At 42.5% G+C, this 20,014-nt stretch overlaps 1 protein-coding gene across 1 annotated transcript in view; it reads right to left on the reverse strand.

Annotated features, from left to right (window-relative positions):
- The window catches only part of LOC139461716 (elevenin-like), a 54,739-nt gene extending 36,538 nt beyond the window's left edge, over positions 1 to 18,201 (reverse strand). Inside the window, exon 1 of the mRNA XM_071243172.1 lies at positions 17,880 to 18,201. The gene's annotated coding sequence lies outside the window, so the exon portion shown is untranslated. The remainder of the gene's footprint in view (positions 1 to 17,879) is intronic.
- Positions 18,202 to 20,014: the final 1,813 nt, after the last annotated feature.

Consider the following 20,014-nt stretch of genomic DNA (forward strand, 5'->3'; position numbering starts at 1 on the left):
CTGAAAGAGGGGATGCATGAATCTCCATAGACGCTGAAACAGGGGTGCGTGAATCGCCATAGACGCTGAAACAGGGGATGCATGAATTTCCATAGACGCTGTAACAGGACATGCATGAATCCCCATAGACGCTGGAACAAGGGTGCGTGGATCGCCGGAGCCGCTGAATCCCCACTACGGCATATCCACTGTGACGTACTTAACTTCCAGCTCAACTTACGTTATAACTCGATTGGACTGAATGCAGTACTTCAAGGAGGAGTAAGCCTCCACTCGCCCTCTCACCGTTAATCAGGGGATGATCAGGCCCTTCACGGAGCTCATGTTGTGCAACATGGATCGAACATCAAACGCTTGTTAATCTGATTCCTGTCCAGCTTTACTCTCCCTCAATCCACCTCCCCCAACTGACCACTTGACCGGCGACCCTGCAGTCATCCATTAGCCTCACATCGTCCATTCATCTGACAATCTTCTGGACCTGGATCGCTGCTCACGTAGTACCACGATAGTTGCAGTGTCCAAGCGTGTTATCTCCTTGGCAAATTCTGTGTCATATGCTTAGCAAGGCTTATGATAATATTCATATTGGTAGTTACGTTTTTGTGCGTCTCTGTCCTTCTATTTAATACCTACCCTATGCGATTGTTGCAGCACGTGACAGAGCACTGTGCCCAAGGCAAACCTACGTGCAATTAGCACACCCTATATATATCAAACTATAAAATACTGACTTATTAATCTCCAGACGAGTGTTATAATGATGATATACATATAGCATCAGTGTAAATGTCAGCGTTGTATCAAATACCATGTAATTACCCTCACTGATGCCTGATCGGACGCCCTCACGTGTCTTGTGTCTAGTGTCTAGACGTGTGTCTACTGGTACTAAGGAACCAAGAGACGTGGTACTTAGTCAGGTAGGGACTACTTTCTATACATGTCTAGTTGGACCAAGAGAGGCGACACTTTAGTCAGGTAGGGACCACTTTCTACACGTGTCTACTGGTACCAATAGAGGCGACGCTTTAATCAGGGTGGGACTATTTTCTACACGTGTCTACTGGTACCAATAGAGGCGACGCTTTAATCAGGGTGGGACTACTTTCTACCCGTGTCTACTGGTACCAATAGAGGCGACGCTTTAATCAGGGTGGGACTACTTTCTACCTGTGTCTACTGGTACCAAGAGAGGCGACGCTTTAATCAGGGTGGGACTACTTTCTACCTGTGTCTACTGGTACCAAGAGAGGCGACGCTTTAATCAGGGTGGGACTACTTTCTACCTGTGTCTACTGGTACCAAGAGAGGCGACACTATAATCAGGGTGGGATATAACGAACTCACTTTGTAGTCCAGTGTGTTTATGTTTCTTCAATTGCGACGATTACAGTGAGGAAATTATATAACGAACTAAAATTAGTGATACTTTTGAGTTCGTTATAACAATAGTTTACTGTAGTACAGTCTCACACCATAGTCTCAACCCGTGCAGATCCGGGGTAGAATAGGTCTTCAGCAACCCTTGCTTGTAAAACGCGACTATGCTTGTCGTAAGAGGCGACTAACGGGATCGGGTGGTCAGGCTCGCTGACTTGGTTGATGCATGTCATCGTCTACCAATAGCATGGATGGATGCTCATGCTCAATCAATGAATTGTCTGGTCTAGACTCGATTATTTACAGACCGCCGTCACTATTGCTGAGTGCTTCGTTAAACAACAAACAAACTCATCGCCACGACAGCTTCGTTTGGAACCCGATGGCAAGACGCCACAAAAACAGCCGTCCAGTCACATATGTCCAGGGGATAAGGGCGATGAAAGTGATGACGTCACTTCCGAGACCAAACTGTGATTTGTCATGATAAAATAGCATTGAAATATAATACCCTAGATAATCGAGGATGTGTGCCAGGTGAGTCTTATTACGCGAGTCCGACCCAAACGGTGTGTTTTCAGAGGCAGCTGTGCCCCGTATCACTGGAGCCTGGAGCTTGTAGGAGCTGTTGGGAGCCACGAGGGCAGGATGACAGATGAACTGTTCGGTTGCAGCGACTGTTACGGAGTCTTACGCCCGCTACTGTTTCATAAAAAAAAATGACATGAAGCCATCTTTGGAAGACATTGATTATATTCCAAGTGATTATCAAGTAATGTGTTTGTCAGTGTATAATTACGGCTGTGTGTGATACAGAGGGAATGTGAGACACAGAGAGACACTGTATCAAAGAAACTGAGTAACTGATTGAGTGAGTATTGTTTTACGCCTCTTTTAGCAATATGCCATCATGGTGAGGGACACAGAAATGGACTTGACACATTGTTCCCATGTTGGGAATCGAACCCGGGTCTTCGGCGTGACGAGCGAAAGCTTTAACCGTCAGGCTACCCCAATGGTACCACAAAGAGCCAGAAACGTAGTGTGTGTGAGAAAAATAGATTGCATATGTGTGAAAAAGAGAGGGGGAAACTGTGTATCAGACACAGAATGGAGATGTTTACGGAGAGGGGACACACTGCTAAAATTTTAACAATATATATAGCATATGTTATACTTTTGTGTTGCTAATTTGGTTGCTGTGCTACTGTGTTGCTAGATTTCGTGTTGCTGTGTCTCTGTGTTTCTAGATGTTGTGTTGCCGTGTCTCTGTGTTGCTAGATGACGTGTTGCTGTGTCTCTGTGTTGCTAGATGACGTGTTGTTGTGTCTCTGTGTTGCTAGATGTTGTGTTGCTGTGTCTCTGTGTTGCTAGACGACGTGTTGTTGTGCTAGTGTGTGGCTAGATGACGTGTTGCTGTGCTACTGTGTTGCTAAATGGCGTTTTGTTGTGTCTCTGTGTTGCTAGATGTCCTGTTGTTGTGCTACTGTGTTGCTAGATGACGTGTTGTTGTGCTACTGTGTGGCTAGATGACGTGTTGCTGTGCTACTGTGTTGCTAAATGGCGTTTTGTTGTGTCTCTGTGTTGCTAGATGTCCTGTTGTTGTGCTACTGTGTTGCTAGATGGCGTGTTGTTGTGCTACTGTGTTGCTAGACGACGTGTTGTTGTGCTACTGTGTGGCTAGATGACGTGTTGCTGTGCTACTGTGTTGCTAAATGGCGTTTTGTTGTGTCTCTGTGTTGCTAGATGTCCTGTTGTTGTGCTACTGTGTTGCTAGATGACGTGTTGCTGTGTCTCTGTGTTACTAGATGACGTGTTGCTGTGTCTCTGTGTTGCTAGATGTTGTGTTGCTGTGTCTCTGTGTTGCTAGACGACCTGTTGTTGTGCTACTGTGTTGCTAGACGACGTGTTGTTGTGCTACTGTGTGGCTAGACGACATGTTGCTGTGTCTCTGTGTTGCTAGATGTTGTGTTGCTGTGTCTCTGTGTGGCTAGATGGCGTGTTGTTGTGCTACTGTGTTGCTAGATGGCGTGTTGTTGTGCTACTGTGTTTCAAGATGTTGTGTTGCTGTGTCTCTGTGTGGCTAGATGGCGTGTTGTTGTGCTACTGTGTTGCTAGATGGCGTTTTGTTGTGTCTCTGTGTTGCTAGATGGCGTTTTGTTGTGTTTCTGTGTTGCTAGATGGCGTGTTGTTGTGCTACTGTGTTGCTAGATGGCGTTTTGTTGTGTCTCTGTGTGGCTAGATGTCGCGTTGTTGTGCTACTGTGTTGCTAGATAGCGTGTTGTTGTCTCTGTGTACCTAGATGTTGTGTTGTTGTGTCTCTGTTGTCGTTGTGCTGAGTGATTAACAACCTTGTGGAAATGCCGTGGTCATGATGGTCCTAAATGATTCAGTGAGTGAGTGAGTGAGTGAGTGATCGATTCAGACCAAGGACTTACAAGAGCTCCACAGTCACGTGCGAGGAGAGGCCACGCCACCTGGTGGTGACGGATTTACTAGGGGTGTGCGAGCACCTGCAAACATTGATTAGTGACATTGAGCGTCCTACCGACTGTACATCAACACCACCACGGGTCTCTCGGGTTTAATTGGAGCATCCTCAAGCCAATGTTTGGTCACATCATCATCAAAGGAAGAGTAAGGCTGCCGCGTGATTTATTACGTTGCAATTTTGCGACTATCTGGGCCGCCTTTTTACAGTGCGGTCTGTTCCTGGCGTGTCCATCGGTGCTTAATTTGACTTGGCTTTACAGGGAAGTCATTTCCCGGCCTGTCCATTGGTGCTAAATCTGGATTTCAAAACAGTTAGGCTATTTCCTGTTGCGCTTATCGGTGCTTAATTTGACATGGCTTTACAGTGAAGCTATTTCCTGTCGTATCTATCGGTGCTTAATTTGACATGGCTTTACAGTGAGGCTATTTCCTGTCGTATCTATCGGTACTTAATTTGACATGGCTTTACAGTGAGGCTATTTCCTGTCGTTTCTATCGGTGCTTAATTTGACTTGGCTTTACAGTGAGGCTCTTTCCTGTCGTATCTATCGGTGCTTAATTTGACATGGCTTTACAGTGAGGCTATTTCCTGTCGCATCTATCAGTGCTTAATTTGACTTGGCTTTACAGTGAAGCAAGTTCCTGGCCTGTCCATTGGTGCTGAATCTGGGATGGCTTACAGTGAGGCCAGTTTGTACAACTGTTCTATATCCTAAACTCAAGGTTTTACCGGGCGCAACACACCGCCTCCTGTGTCTGACATATTCATTGAGACTGAATGCAGGTAATCTACATTATGAATCAGATGGGACGCAACTGACTAGACGGTTGTCATACATAAATGCAAACTTCAGATGACACTGACGTATCCTGGTTAGATGCTCAGGATGCCCAGGCCTGATTGTCTCGAGCCAACATCGAAATCCCGTCTACAATCGGCCGAACATTTCTGAATGTCACAATGATTTGATATCAATAAAGGGAGGTGGGGTAGCTTAGTGGTCAAAGCTTTCGCCCATCAGTCCCGGGTTCGAATGGGTATAATGTGTGAAGCCCATTTCTGGTTTTCCCCGTCGTGATAATGCTGGAATATTGCTAAAAGCGGAGTAAAAACATTCTCACTCACTGAACTGACATGTGACACGAGCAGCCAGCCAGTGTCCCCCATGTTCAAGACTTGACCCCAAACACGTGTCACTGGTGTCAGAGATACGGGTCAGGGTGGCGTCTGTGCTAATGCCAGCGTTAGTGAATGTACTCGTACGTCAGAGTGGTCACTAGTTGTAAATAAAAGCGACAACACCTTTCCACAGCCATAAGAAATGTTCACACACACACACACACTAACACTAACACACTAAAATACTAACACACACACACACACGTGCATGCATGTTAAACCCAATTTCACCTCACCTCACCTCACCTCACCTCACCTCACCTCACCTCACCTCACCTCACCTCACCTCACCTCATCTGTGTTAATAAAACACTATCAACAGCCATGATGCCAGGTGGTCTTGAAAAGGTGGGACGCGGTGACACATACATTTATGATTGTGCTTGTACCAGGGCTCTTGCCAATCCTGCAGGGAACGCTCCAGTCTTGACATTCAGTCAGTGCTTGTGTCAACAGTGACGTTAAAAGACAGTATTTGTTGTTCCCCTGCCTGGTGCTCGGTGTATGGGGCTAAAACAAGGACTGGTCCGCTCGGAGTCAGTATACTGTGTCTGAGTGGGGTACTCATGTTAAACTGCGGCATGGTATCTCAGTGGGCTAGGACTATTTAATCGGCATTAGTCTGGACTAATACAAGAAGCCACATACATACACATACACACACACACACACACACACACACACACACACACACACACACATGTATGCACGTCGCTCTATAAGTCCGATAATCTTGGACGCGACGTTAAACCCCACAGCTCACCTCACAGCTTTACTGCCGATATTATTGTGTATATAGAGAGCTGTTCCTGCGTCTACTAATGTCCATACAGACGGTGTCAGGTTAAATGCACTTTGTAGTGTCAATGCTCCAATGGTATTTGTGTGTCTAAGCCCCTCGCCCAGCTACATGAGCAGTTAACAATGGGATTTATACAGGCTGTGCAGGGAGTTCAGTGGAAGCATAAGTGAGTGAGTATAATTTTACGCCGCTTTTAACAATCTTCCACCAATATTACGGCGGGGGACACCAGAAAGGGGCTTCACACATTGAACCGGGGAGCGTTAAGAGTACTACTACTTCAGCAGCAGCAGTAGTAGTAGTAGTAGTAGTAGTAGCAGTAGTAGTAGTAGTAGTAGTAGTAGTAGTAGTCGTCGTCGTCGTAGTCGTAGTCGTAGTAGTAGTTATATTGGCCATAGGTTATGATTCCACATGTTGACAATGCGGAGATATTGTTCAACGCCAACGCCAGGTTTAAGACGCATGATGACATTGACAACAATAATACGCCACATGTCTTCACTGGCCCCAGTAACCACTGTCTCAGGGGTTAGGGTTAGGGTCACGCTGAGTACTTAATGCGACTCTGATTCATGGCGCATGCTGTATGCTTGAAACAGGACATGCTCGATGCCAGCCCTGTGACAGACCATTGACATAGAACCATGAGACATTACGTAATACATCACTCAATACAAGACAAAACATACACCAGGTTTTTATCTTTTTTGGTGTGGGCGCATGACACAAAGTAGTATTACATTTAATATACAAGCTTAAACCTCATGCATCCAGATGGTTCTATCTTCACTCACTCACTCCCACAAAAGAAATCTGCGGTTTTTCTCAAAAATAATGATGTTTTAATATTCTTCCATAATTTTAGATTTCGTTTTTCAGCCCCTATCTTATCACATTGCGATGATTTAATGATTATTATTCGTTTCCATGAATATAGTTTGCAAATTTTCAATCCAACCACACAACCCTGTTAAACACAGTTCCCATGTGTGACAGATTTGGAGAACTGACTGAAAATGATCTTGAGGCAGGGAAAACATTTTTTATGTCGCACGTTTGGAGAATTAAACTTTGTTTCAATAACACCTAAATTTGATCAATCATACTGACACAGTTATTTTATGCCGGCCTGGTGGCATTGATACGTCCCCTCCACCGTCACAGCGGTTTCCCGATGAGCGGAATGGGTAATTAGTTCATAAAATGTTTCCTGCGTGAACCCAATCAGCTGATTGGTGTCTCCTGTTCCGGCCACATTTACACATTGGTGTTTAATCAGCCAACAGAATATCGGCGAAAAACAAGAGTACAAGCCATCCTGTCAGTAGGGTCTTGATTTGGAATCGACATTGATGTCGGTTTTATACATCTGGGCAAGTCGTTATATCCCGGTCTTAAATAAAATCAATTGACTTGTATCAAGAAACGAAGCTATAAATCAGTCACTTCTTGACAGTATATATGTATATATATATGATTTAAAAGCTGAAGAATACACCAGGATTTGCTGTAACATTGGTAAATGACGGTGACACTGAACATAGGCGTTACAGTGGCATTGTCCCTCAATCACATCTGATGCATGAAAAGCGCCTTGGATGATTGACGTGCACTGTACTTCTCGGTCATGTCAATCCCGATCACTGTTATTGGTGTGACAGAGTTGCGGTAGTTTTTTATTCTGCAGAATACGCGTCGCGTTTTATCTGTTTTTTCCGATGTTATAATATTGTGACGTTATGTTGGGGAGAAGGTAAGAGGTAGGCCGTCCATGTTCCCCGCCCACCTGAATATGGGACAGATGGCGTTTGTTTGTTTGTTTGTTTGTTTTTTTTGTTTGTAGGAATACCGTGACACACATTCAACCAAGTCACACAGTTATTTTAGGAAGAACTAAGAACTGCCGTAAAATACCAAGGATAAACATCAATATGAATGTGGGATTCGAACCCACGTCCAGCAGATACTATCGACCTACAGGACTATTTAGTGCATCTTAAACCTCCGAGTTCTCATACCCTTGCTGGATGATTTAATTAATCAGTATATTTCAAGAAAAGGGACAGCGACTCATTAAACCTTTCACGTTACTTTGATAGTTCATGACAAGTTGTGGAGTGAGTGAGTGAGTGAGTTTGGTTTTATGCCTTTTTTTAGCAATATTCCAAAAGGGCAACCAGAAATGGGGTTCACACATTATACCCATGTGGGGAAATCGAACCCAGGTCTGCGACGTAACAAGCGAAAGCTTTAACCTCTAGGCTGCCCTACCGCCCCTAACGGATAGGGCATCAAGAACCATATGCACAAAGATTTGTTACTTGAGATGTTCACGTTTCTTGAAGGCAAGAAATATAGAGACCTATTTATAACACAAGGTTCCTGGACGTATATACATAACAATATCTTGTTTAAAGGATGGATAACTATTTTACCTTTCTGGTTTTCTTTCAAACCTTTAAAAGGGAAGTCTAGACATAATGTTATCTTTAGATTCAACTACAGGATCAATGAAGAATGGACATTAGTTGTTTTAAGAAAGGGAATGAACAAGTTTCTACCTTGTAACGACAGACACGGCGTGGGCAGGAAGCTGATAGCATCGTTTTGTTTCTTTGTTGTTTAACGCACTCCGCAATATTCAAGCCAAACGGCGGTTTGTGAATAACGGAGTCTTGACCAGACAATCCAGTGATTGATATCATGATCATCGATCTACGCAATTGGGATACGATGACATACATCAACCAGGACAGCGAGCCTGACAACCTGACCCCGTTAGTTAGCTGTGTGCAGCGTTAAACAAACTAAAAAACCAAGAAAACAATATTATTTCTGAATATACTTTTATATTATATATTATATTACGAAATATCCAGACATCACTCCAAACCCCTTCAATTTGTCAAGTGTTGTATTGTCTCACTTCAAACTCCAGTTACCCCAGTGTTGTATTGTCTCACTTCAAACCCCTTCACTTAGCCCAGTGTTGTATTGTCTCACTTCAACCCCCTTCACATAGCCCAGTGTTGTATTGTCTTACTTCAAACCCCTTCACTTAGCCCAGTGTTGTATTGTCTCACTTAAAACCCCTTCACTTAGCCCATGTTGTGTTGTCTCACTTAAAACCCCTTCACTCAGCCCAGTGTTGTATTGTCTTACTTCAAACCCCTTCACCTGGTCCAATGTTGTATTGGCTCACTTCAAACCCCTTCACTTATCCCAGTGTTGTGTTGTCTTACTTCAAACCCCTTCACTTAGCCCAGTATTGTATTGTCTTACTTCAAACCCCTTCACCTGGTCCAATGTTGTATTGGCTCACTTCAAACCCCTTCACTTATCCCAGTGTTGTGTTGTCTTACTTCAAACCCCTTCACTTAGCCCGGTGTTGTATTGTCTCACTTCAAACCCCACTACAGAGATAACGAGAAAGCCATGGTAAAGATTGGGAGCGGTGATTGACAGCTACATACATTTATGTAGGATTGATTAAATCATATCTAAATTACTCGATCAACTACAGTGGTTACACAGTCGTCATAATCATCACCAACGGCATCCTTTACAGTGATCCGTGCTTAAACCCTGATCTAACAACCCCGAGGTCCTACGCTTAAATACGCCTAATACAGTAACACGCTTCCCTCTAATCTTCAAAGGATCCATCTATCCTAATTATGTTCAATCTGTAAGTGTTTCACTACAAATGCATTACTTCCGACTCAGTGTGTAGGATATAGGAATCTCCCCGCTAGCCCCTGGCCTCAGCGTCATGTTCAACGTGAAGCATGATGGCTTTCCGTATATTCAATCAGGTTATATTAATAGCCTTCGCCAGCGCTAATATCTGTTGAATTTTCTCCTTGACTTGTGTGGGCCACTTGATCGCCTCCCGCTGTTAGGGGCTAACTCTCATATTACTCTCAAAGACTCTCACAGGTATTAAGCTCCCGCTTGCCCGTCGACAATGATTGCCCGTTGATAGAGAATCTGTGTAAGACTGTTTCCTTCGTTTCTTTCATGTTCGTCTTATTTTATGATAATAAATTGAGACGGAGAGTCACATGCTTTTGTTTTTTTCTTTGTAGCTGTCTATGGTGAACAGGAACTACATAGCAGGCAAGCTTGGAAGATGGAGACTTTAGTACTGAGGTATTTCTCTAGTCAGAAATGACTAGTCATTGAGCCTCAACGGCTTCAAGAATTACCCTACTACAGATTTCTTATGAATATGGAAAGTTTGTTTTCTCTTCTTTTCTTTTTTTTCTTTTTATTATTATTATTATTATTATTATTATTATTATTATTATTATTAGACTGAAATTTAAAAAATACAGCAAAGAGGGTTTGGGTGATCCTGGTACAGTCTAAGGCTGGTTAGGCTCATCATCAGCTCAGGGCCCTTGCTCCCTCTACACGCAGATCAGACAGTGAATGGGACTTCTCCCAGGAAGCGCTGCCTAGTCAAACCCACCCAGAGCTTTTCGGAGAATGTGAAGACTCCCCAACACTGCAACCTTCTGCATTACCCAGATTATCAGAAGGGCTGTATTCCTGGTAGCAAACCCGTGTACTCTCCCAATGTCAGTCAACAGATTGGGAGGTACCAAACCTAAGGCACTGAGAACAATGGGGAGTCGGACAACTTGGTACTTGGGATGCGTGAAAGCGACTTCTGCATATTTGCCATATTTTTCCTCAATCTTGTCAATCACATTAGTGCCAAAAGGGACAGTAAATTCAATGATATAAATCATTTCATTGGATTTATGTAGAGGGGAATGTCCCCATTCCTTAAAAATAATGGAGCAGAGGCCCCGCAGGGGCCGAGGCCCATTATTTTTAAGGAATGGAGAGTTACGGGGATATTCCCCTACATAAAACTCATCCCTACTTTTACACTTTGACAAAATATTCTGTAGTTGAAAATATTTGAAAAATTCAAATGCTGCTTCAAGATAATGTACAGTTGACAAGCAACTCTCTATTCCTGAAAAATAATGGACCGTTCAAACAATAGAATGAGGTCACAGATGTGTTTTAACAAAAGGACAAAATCAGGTTTGTTGTCCTGGATATGTCTGAGGCTGTGTACGGGCCTATTCCAAAGGATTTTGAATTGATCATTTTCCATGACGCCCTCTACATATTCCGGGTCGTTCCATGGATGGACCTCTGTGTCAAAACCACAAGCATGGCGAAGACGGTAATAAAATGATCGAGCCACCCCATCATGTCGCTTAAGATACTGTGTCTGTGCCAAAGCTGGACATCCATTGACAATGTGTTAGCAAGTCTCATTAAATTCATTACATAATCTACATTTCATAATTACATTTTGTTGCAAAATCACACATTGACCGTTTTGAGTGGGAAGTGACTGGTCCTGAGCAGCAAACAGAAAGCCTTCTTTTTCACTATTCAGTTCAGACAACTTCATCCAAACAAAGGACTCTGCAGGACTGCTGATCCTCTCAACACACTGCACATACACTCGATGCAGTGGTCGTTCAGATAGCCTCTCCTTTAAAAACTTAATCTTGGCCAATTTGATATGGCACTTCGCTTGGTTGACACTCATTTCTGTACCGTCCAGCAGTACAGAACCATCAGCAAAATCAACACCGACATTGCGATTATGTCCCACATCCTTGGCTCGTTTTAGAAAACTGTAGAATGCCTTGTTTTCATCATGAGTCTTGACATGCTTCACAAGAGGATCATCAGACAAATAAATGTGTACAAAAGTGCACAAAACAATTCTGTCTTGAAGAGCCTCCAAATTAATTAAACCACGCCCTCCCATCCTAATTGGTAAATATATAAGCGATTGAGGGAAGATCGAGGGTGGTGGGATCTATTGTCTGACATGATTCTTCGTGTGAGGGTGTCAATACTCTGAATTTACACCAAAATAATACGAAAGGACGGGCACAGCGTAAGTATTTGTGGCTTTGACTTTATTGCGAGCGTTCAACTCTGAACTCCAGATTTTCTTTAGTCTACATTTGCACTCTGCCCGGAGTTTGCCCTTGATATGGGCATTCTGGAGTTTGTCCCTAATCTGCATCCCTAAGTACGTATAGGCCTGACCTTCCACAAGGTGGTCAATGACCCTTCCTCCAAGTAAACTGACTGATCCTTCCTCTTCTACCTCGCCACGTTTCAAATGAAGAATGTTGCATTTGTCCAAAGGACACGCCGATATCATTAGAAAAGGACTCGACATTATTATCAATTCATCCGCGAAATGCTTTGTTAAAAAGAACAAAACACTGAATAAGTTAAATAACATAGAGTTAGATGATGAAATATACATGTCCAACATTTCAATACCAACACACTTCATATTTAAAAACATCTTGTCACTGCCTACATACAAACTAATTTCACAACTAATGAATCAGTGACATTTTCATTTAGTAGACAATTAAACTTTGAGTAAGCTGGTTTGCCAAGTGAAATCTGAATCCACCGAAACCAAACCTCGACAAACGAGCGACTTATCAATATGGTATTTATTTGCACGAGGTACTTCTGCCTGTTCCAAATTGCGCTACTAATTATAGCAGTATCATTTCTGTAAGCAGAATATAAGGTACCTATTTAATAAAAGTGGCGTCGGGCAAGTAGAGGTTGTATACATCTAGCCAGAGACTTGCGTCGAGCAAGCAGAGGTTGTATACATCTAGCCAGAGACTGGCGTCGAGCAAGTAGAGGTTGTATACATCTAGCCAGAGACTTGCGTCGAGCAAGTAGAGGTTGTATACATCTAGCCAGAGACTGGCGTCGAGCAAGTAGAGGTTGTATACATCTAGCCAGAGACTGGCGTCGAGCAAGTAGAGGTTGTATACATCTAGCCAGAGACTTGCGTCGAGCAAGTAGGAGTTGCATACATCTAGCCAGAGACTGGCGTCGAGCAAGTAGAGGTTGTATACATATAGCAAGAGACTGGCGTCGAGCAAGTAGAGGTTGTATACATCTAGCCAGAGACTGTCATAAAACAGGCAGAGGTTGTTAACATATAGCAAGAAAGTGTCACATAACAGGCAGGGGCTGTTCCCGTATCGCCAATTATCATACATCACCTCGCTAGCCTTCCTTTAAAACCATGTTCCTATAATGTAATCCTACAGAATCGAATCTACCATCATTTTAAATGTCTACAAAGTCCAGATTTCAAAGTATTTTCAACAGCCTTATTGCATTATCTACTTTTATGCGTGTTGTCATTTAACCGCTGCTGATCTCTGAGATTACAGGAAATTGAGTCAAGAGAATTCAGCTTGCCTGTAATTGATTCCAACTCGTCTCTTTTGTCTTAGTTTCCGAGTTGATGCAGTTATATATTCAGTTAGAGCGATATAAATCATGATGTAGCCTTCTCTCGTCACACGTGGCAAACATCAGAAGAGGTTCGAGATGCGTAGCGCCTCGTTCTGGTGCCCGTGGGAATGCGAGCGGGCACACGGCAAGTGTCACAGGCACCGACACCGACGACATCAAACACCGACATCGACGACATCAAACACCGACACAAACGACATGAAATATGCAAGGACAGAATCACTCGAGTCACTCGCACCTTGTTATTATCGACGTAGATTAGCCATTATGTCAATTTTCTCGTCAGTGTACGTTTCAATCTTAGATCCGTTTGCAAGAACAAGACATCAATTCCCAAAGCCCACGGAGATGGGGACGTAACTAAAAGGTTTACCTACAGAACTACATTCTGTTGGGTTTAAAGTGATTCCTGAAATATACCTTTCAGTTCAGAACATTAGCGATCTTAAGATCGGGGTACTGGTTGCGTAGTATCGATATATTTAATATGAGAAGGAAGCCTAGCCCTCGCGCGGCGGTTCAGTGGTGTTACCCACTTTTCCAACATTGGTAGGGGTGTAGTAACATCAAGATGAAGATGAAGATGAAGTGGCGGGTGTTACCCACTGTTTCACTAGGAGTCATGATAGTGGGCTTGGGTCAGATTGTTGGAGAAGTGAAACATGTTTAATACATCAAAGCTACAACCATTGTTTCAGAACATATAGATCAACATATATAATACATAACATTTAATTACCAATAGCTTATGGTATTACTATTGTCTACAGATCACATATTTGATAGATCAACATAATTATCACATATATTTAGTTTTAGTTTATGTTTTACAACAAGCAGAGGTGAGGTGAAATGGGGTTTAACGTCGTGTCCAAGATTATTGCACTTATATAGCGACGTGTGTGCTCGTGTGTGTGTGTGGCTGCTTGTACTTGTCCGGACTGATGCCGATTTTTAAAGTGCTAGCTAAATGAAATATTATGCCGCATGAATACCCCACTCAGACACAGTATACTGATTCCGAGCCGACCAGTCGTTGATTTAGCCCCTTAATGCCGAGCGCCAGACAGGGTAACAACAAGTGCCATCTTTAAACGTCTTTTGGTATGACGCAACCGGGGATCGAACCCCGGACCTTCCGCTCTCCACAACATACAGATCACATGTGATCTCACTGTCAGCCACACCCCTAACGCCGGAATACCCTAGATGATCCCTCTATTGTTCTATGCCTGGCTGAACATGTTTTAACAAATTTTGGGAAAGTGGAGGTGAACCGTTTCATAATCGGCCTCGGTGAAGACTCGAGTAACATAAACACAGGTACAATGGTTACATAAATACATTGTCTGTTTTACCAGATACGTTTAATGTTGTGCTGACGTTGCATAAAGGGAATTCCGTTGCGACGTATTCAGGCCACTGGTTACTTTTAGTGTCCAATCCATTACTTGGAGTCGATGATAAACTTTAAGTACCCAGACGTGCAGTACGTGACCCGTGGAAGCATGTCCCATGATACTGCCGAGAGACCGTGGTGGGTATATAGGTGGACTTTAGGAGGTAAATCCCATTTGTCTATTGTATAACCTTGTTATGAGGTATATCAAACATGTGTATTGTATAACCTTGTTATGAGGTATATCAAACATGTCTATTGTATAACCTTGTTATGAGGTATATCAAACATGTCTATTGTATATAACCTTGTTATGAGGTATATAAAACATGTCTATTGTATGACCTTGTTATGAGGTATATCAAACATGTCTATTGTATAACCTTGTTATCAGGTATATCAAACATGGCTATTGTATAACCTTATTGTGGACCAGACAATCCAGTGATTGGCAGCTTGAGCATCGATCCACGCAACTGGGATCGATGACATGCACCACCCAATCCCGTTAGTCGCCTCTTACGACAAGCATAGTCGCCTGTTACGGCAAGCATGGGTTGCTGAAGACCTATTCTACCCCGGATCTTCAGGGGTGTCTAAGTCCGTGTTGACGTATTGAAGTAATGACAGTTGAAACACAAAGACCACTCTGAGGAACAAGGGCCACCCCTCTTCTATACCAATCACGTTAGTTCTTTTGATACACAATCCTGAACAGTAATAATAGTTTTCCATCTGTCCCAGATCTGATCAATGCTATCGGCATGTATGCTCCTGTTGACCAGGGAGAGATATGGTGTTTGTGATGGATAGTCCCATGTGCATATTGTCCTTCATTAATCATATATCAAATAAAAAAGCAATTACGGAAAGCGTATCGAGTGAGTTTCACGTCGTTTAGGTTTAAGGGACCTTGATGTCCCTATGTGCCCCCTTTCTATCACATCCTCTATCACATCCTCTATCTCATCCTCTATCACATCCTCTATCACATCCTCTCCCGATCACGACAAAACTTATGGAGATATACGATGCATGGACATCAGATAGGGTGATTGCAAAAATTCACTTACTGTTTATCACGATAAGGTAATTGTTTTGAATGGTGACATAATTAAAGCTGTTAGAATCGATTCAGGGTTAGTGGTAGACAATCACAAGACTCAGGGGAGGGGGATCCAAGTCGAAGAGCCTGGATACCGACAGGATAGGATGTTTAAGCTAAACTATGCGTATTGCTTGATATCAGTAGTAAGTGAGTGAACCAACGTGGAGGGTTGTGTGGTAGTAGTCGTGGTCGTGGTCGTGGTCGTGGTGGGTGATATGTCTTGTATATGATATGTTATACAATGAGATTGAACAGAGGTGTTAAACTGCCTGGCAAAAGAAAATACACAGTTTAAAATGGGATTTGATCAAATAATTTCAAACGATATCAAAACGTAACTAGACTGTAAACAGTCGCCGGAACACACTGCAAACTGAAGATCCACAACACAACTATGATACTTATATCAAATACATCCCCGTCGAATAACCATTCTTGTTTACTTCATATTGGGCCACCATCAAACATGGATATTTACTCTCTTTTGCCGTTTACAATGAGATTGAACAGAGCTGTTATATGAATGTGATAAAAGTGTTCAAGATCACCCAAGTCTTAAATAAGTCGGGGGAAGACGCCCGCCGGGAACTGACACAAGCCTGTTAACTGGCATGGTTAGAAGGTCTCTGTTGTCCGTAGATAGGTGCAATGTGTTTGTTTGTTTGTTTGTTTGTTTGTTTGTTTGTTTGTTTGTTGTTTTACGCCGCACTCAGCAATATTCCAGCTATATGACGGCGGACTGTAAATAATCGAGTCCAGACAATCCAGTGATTGACATCATGAGCACCCATCTGCGCAACTAGCATACGATGATATGCATCAACCAAGTCAGCTTTCCGTACCACCCGATCCCGTTTGTCGAATCTTACCACAAGCATAGTCGCCTGTTACGGCAAGCATGGGTTGCTGAAGACTTATTCTACCTCGGATCTTCACGAGTTGGTGCAATGTTAACCAGGCGCGACTGGTGCACCGTGTCTCTACCCCCATCCCCCACCCACCACCCCCAACCCCCACCCCTCCTCGACATACGACCAGGTACAGAGGTTGCCGGTAAGACGGAGGTGATGCGACTGCACAGTCTAGCCTCATCAGTCGGAAATCAATATCACAAATATGTCACAACTACCTTGCACGGGTTAAGTCGCTACACAAACACCATTTCTCAGTATTCAAATACTACACAGCATTAGCGCTAACCATATGACGCCGTTGAAGTCTACAAAGCAACTTTAAGGAAATAACAGGCGTTCATCTAGTGTGTGTTATCAGACGTTAGATTTATTGAAGAAGACGTTAGTGTACTAACTGAAGACGGCAATCCAGTTATACTGGTTCGTCTCCTTCAGCACCGACGGAATCAATGCCGCGAGATTTACAATAATTATTTTGCTTATGTAGACACAAAATGTTTATGTTAACAACATTTTTATTATACTGCATAAAACAGAAGTTGTTTTCCGTATACTTTTTGTCTACTTTGTGATCCGTCAACCTTCCAGAAATGTCTATGAAACAATATTTTATTCTAAATGCGAAGTCTGGATAGGAGGATGTACAGTGTAACAAGGTTCAAGTTTGTCTGCCCCCCTCTCTACATATAGTCGTGACCCATGACCAGTCCCAACTACATTGATATTGCGATCTTTCTCCAACTGTTATCTAAAGTTTATCACCACGAGGCAATATAGATTTTGCTTGTTTCAATTTACCCTCAATATGTGACACTTATTTCGACTGCCATTAGAGACCATAGATCTTTGAAAATATCTTATTATATTTTTTATCTTTCATTTGAGACCTTTTAAGATAAGTGGTACCATTAGCGATCCTGATAGATATAGGTAATTTATATCAGTAAAATTTAACTGTAAACCACGTCTGTTATGAATCATATTTTGGAAAAACAAGCTGGTTATAATTTCCGGATGAAAACAAAAGGATAATTTTTTACATTAAAACATCTTCAACGCTTAACACTTACCTTATTGATTATTCTAAATGCGAAGTCCGGATATATATTCTCAAATAAATAGACATGCCAGAAATATTTATGCAATAGACTATCCAACAAATCTTTCAAGATAAATGCATGAACGGTTATTTTATAGCAACATACAAAGTCACATTTCTAGCATCCCCCCCAAAAGTTAGGAACGTGACTTACCTGATGGCTTCTTAGTTCCACAGAAATGGGTTGATATGTTAGCGATAATCTACAGCGGCAGAGATACAGAGGGGAGTTTGTGATGTTCTGCTTGCTGTAGGCGTGTTATCTCTCCCCTGCTTGGCTTGTAAGGACCGATACCGATGTTGCCCGGACTTTATGTAGCTCTCCGCCCACAAGACTGCTACACCCGCACACACACAAACTCACAGACTACTTAGAATAGGAAAATTGATCAGATCTCAACGATACACAATAGCCTTCCTGTTTCAACCCCGTCATCAAATAATCAGGTGCCCAGTCCCCAAGTTAGCTTGTTCAAATAGCCACTCGTTGCTTTCTCTGCTGAAGTCGCTGTAAGTCGACGGGAACCAATGCGGTGGAAGGGACATCCTATAGCTCATTGATTGGGCGGGACTTTGTCTCCCTACTGGACGTGTTGAGACGAATAGCCAAATAAGGTTTAAATTTGATGGGTCTCTATTCTCCGCAACTGCCGACAGTGTATTTACAAGAGTCTTTCGTCAGTCAGGAGTAAAACAAACCGAGACAAGGAAAGGGGAAGGGGGACGTGCCGATTGTTCGTTGATGTATGTTCATTCAATAATCTGTCGAGGCAACAAAACTAACTGCTGCCATGAATTCTCAGAACCGTATGTTTGCTTTGATACAGCAATTAGATTACAGGCTTGAAAAAATCAATCCATCCTTTTTGCTATTATTTCATCATAACAGACAAAGTTTGAATACAAAGAACATTCCTTTCGTTATTAAACGTGTTTTCAAATTACACTTTCCGTCAGATTCCTGTAAGAGATTAGGACAGTGTTTTAGAGGTGCTAGCTTCAATTATCATATATATTGGACTTTGAAACTGAAGAACACATCATGCATGTTTAAACACTCATCTAAATGTTAGAATCGAAATTTTTCGAAGTCATGTGATAAGTATATTCTGAATGGCGGTCGACGGGGGAGTGAGGTGACACATTTGGCAGCACCGTCCCCCACATCTACCGCAACGACAACGGCCTCATTTACGTCATAAACTTCAAGGGTAACTTAACAAAATTTGTTTATGAACTACAAGCATATACTCACCCAATCATCTAATCCTACAGTGACGTTACAAGGCGTCACTGAGTTCAGGTGAACGAACGACTGTATACATTGTACGTGCTTCTATTCAAATATATTTCTGAACTCAAAAGCACTTTCGTAAAAATGAAAAATATAAATTAAGGTATAAAAATAAACTAGCATAATGACCTTTCATTGCGCATAAGACCTGGCTCTGAAAATTGACTACAGGCTGTGCAAGTCTTGCTTTATGCTCTCAGTCAGCCAGATGCGTTTTTCAACTGAATACTATTTACACCATAATAAGGCGGGTTTAATTTTGTTGTACTATCATCTTATGGCGTAGAATCCAATGGTGATGAATTACACCCGTTTTGTTGACTCAGCGCTTCATACTATATATCATTACAGCCAAGAGGTGTATTTGCAAGGGAAGTCTATATTGTTATTGAAAGTTATCAATTATTGACTATTGCTTAAGTGGTCTCACTGAGAGGCATGCTATTTGCTCCGCGCTTCAAGAGAGAGCAAAAGAGGGGAGAGATAGATATATGGATATATATATATAGAGTCTCAACAGAGTGTTATTTGATGTCAATTATATCAACACGAGTCGATCGATTAAGGAAGCAAAACTTACTTATATTGATACATATATGGGTGGACAGAGGGACAGGCAGAAACACAGATAGATAGATGCAGTTCACATCATTGATGTTTCACTTATCACGACAAATCTCTGCAAATTGCAGAGGCTATATCATATCAACTAGTGATCATCCCCCACCAGTGGCACCCATCACAAACACATGCAACGGCAAGTCCCTGAACCCATACGGGAACATATTGTTCAAATAGAAATAGGTCACTGATGCCTCAAATTTGGATATGTCCTCCACATGTCCACCATAAACCTTTTTAAGCGATAATTGCCCTATGGATAATCAACATGAAGCCTTTAAGAACCTCTGAAGACAGAAGTGTAACTGTATCTATGGTCACCACCTTCTGTTACAAACGCCCCATGGATCAAGGAATGAATTGTTTGCTAAAGT

This window comes from Haliotis cracherodii, unplaced genomic scaffold (genome assembly GCF_022045235.1).
Source record: "Haliotis cracherodii isolate W230 unplaced genomic scaffold, xgHalCrac1.p SCAF_15, whole genome shotgun sequence".
In the NCBI taxonomy this organism is placed as follows: Eukaryota; Metazoa; Mollusca; class Gastropoda; order Lepetellida; family Haliotidae; genus Haliotis; species Haliotis cracherodii.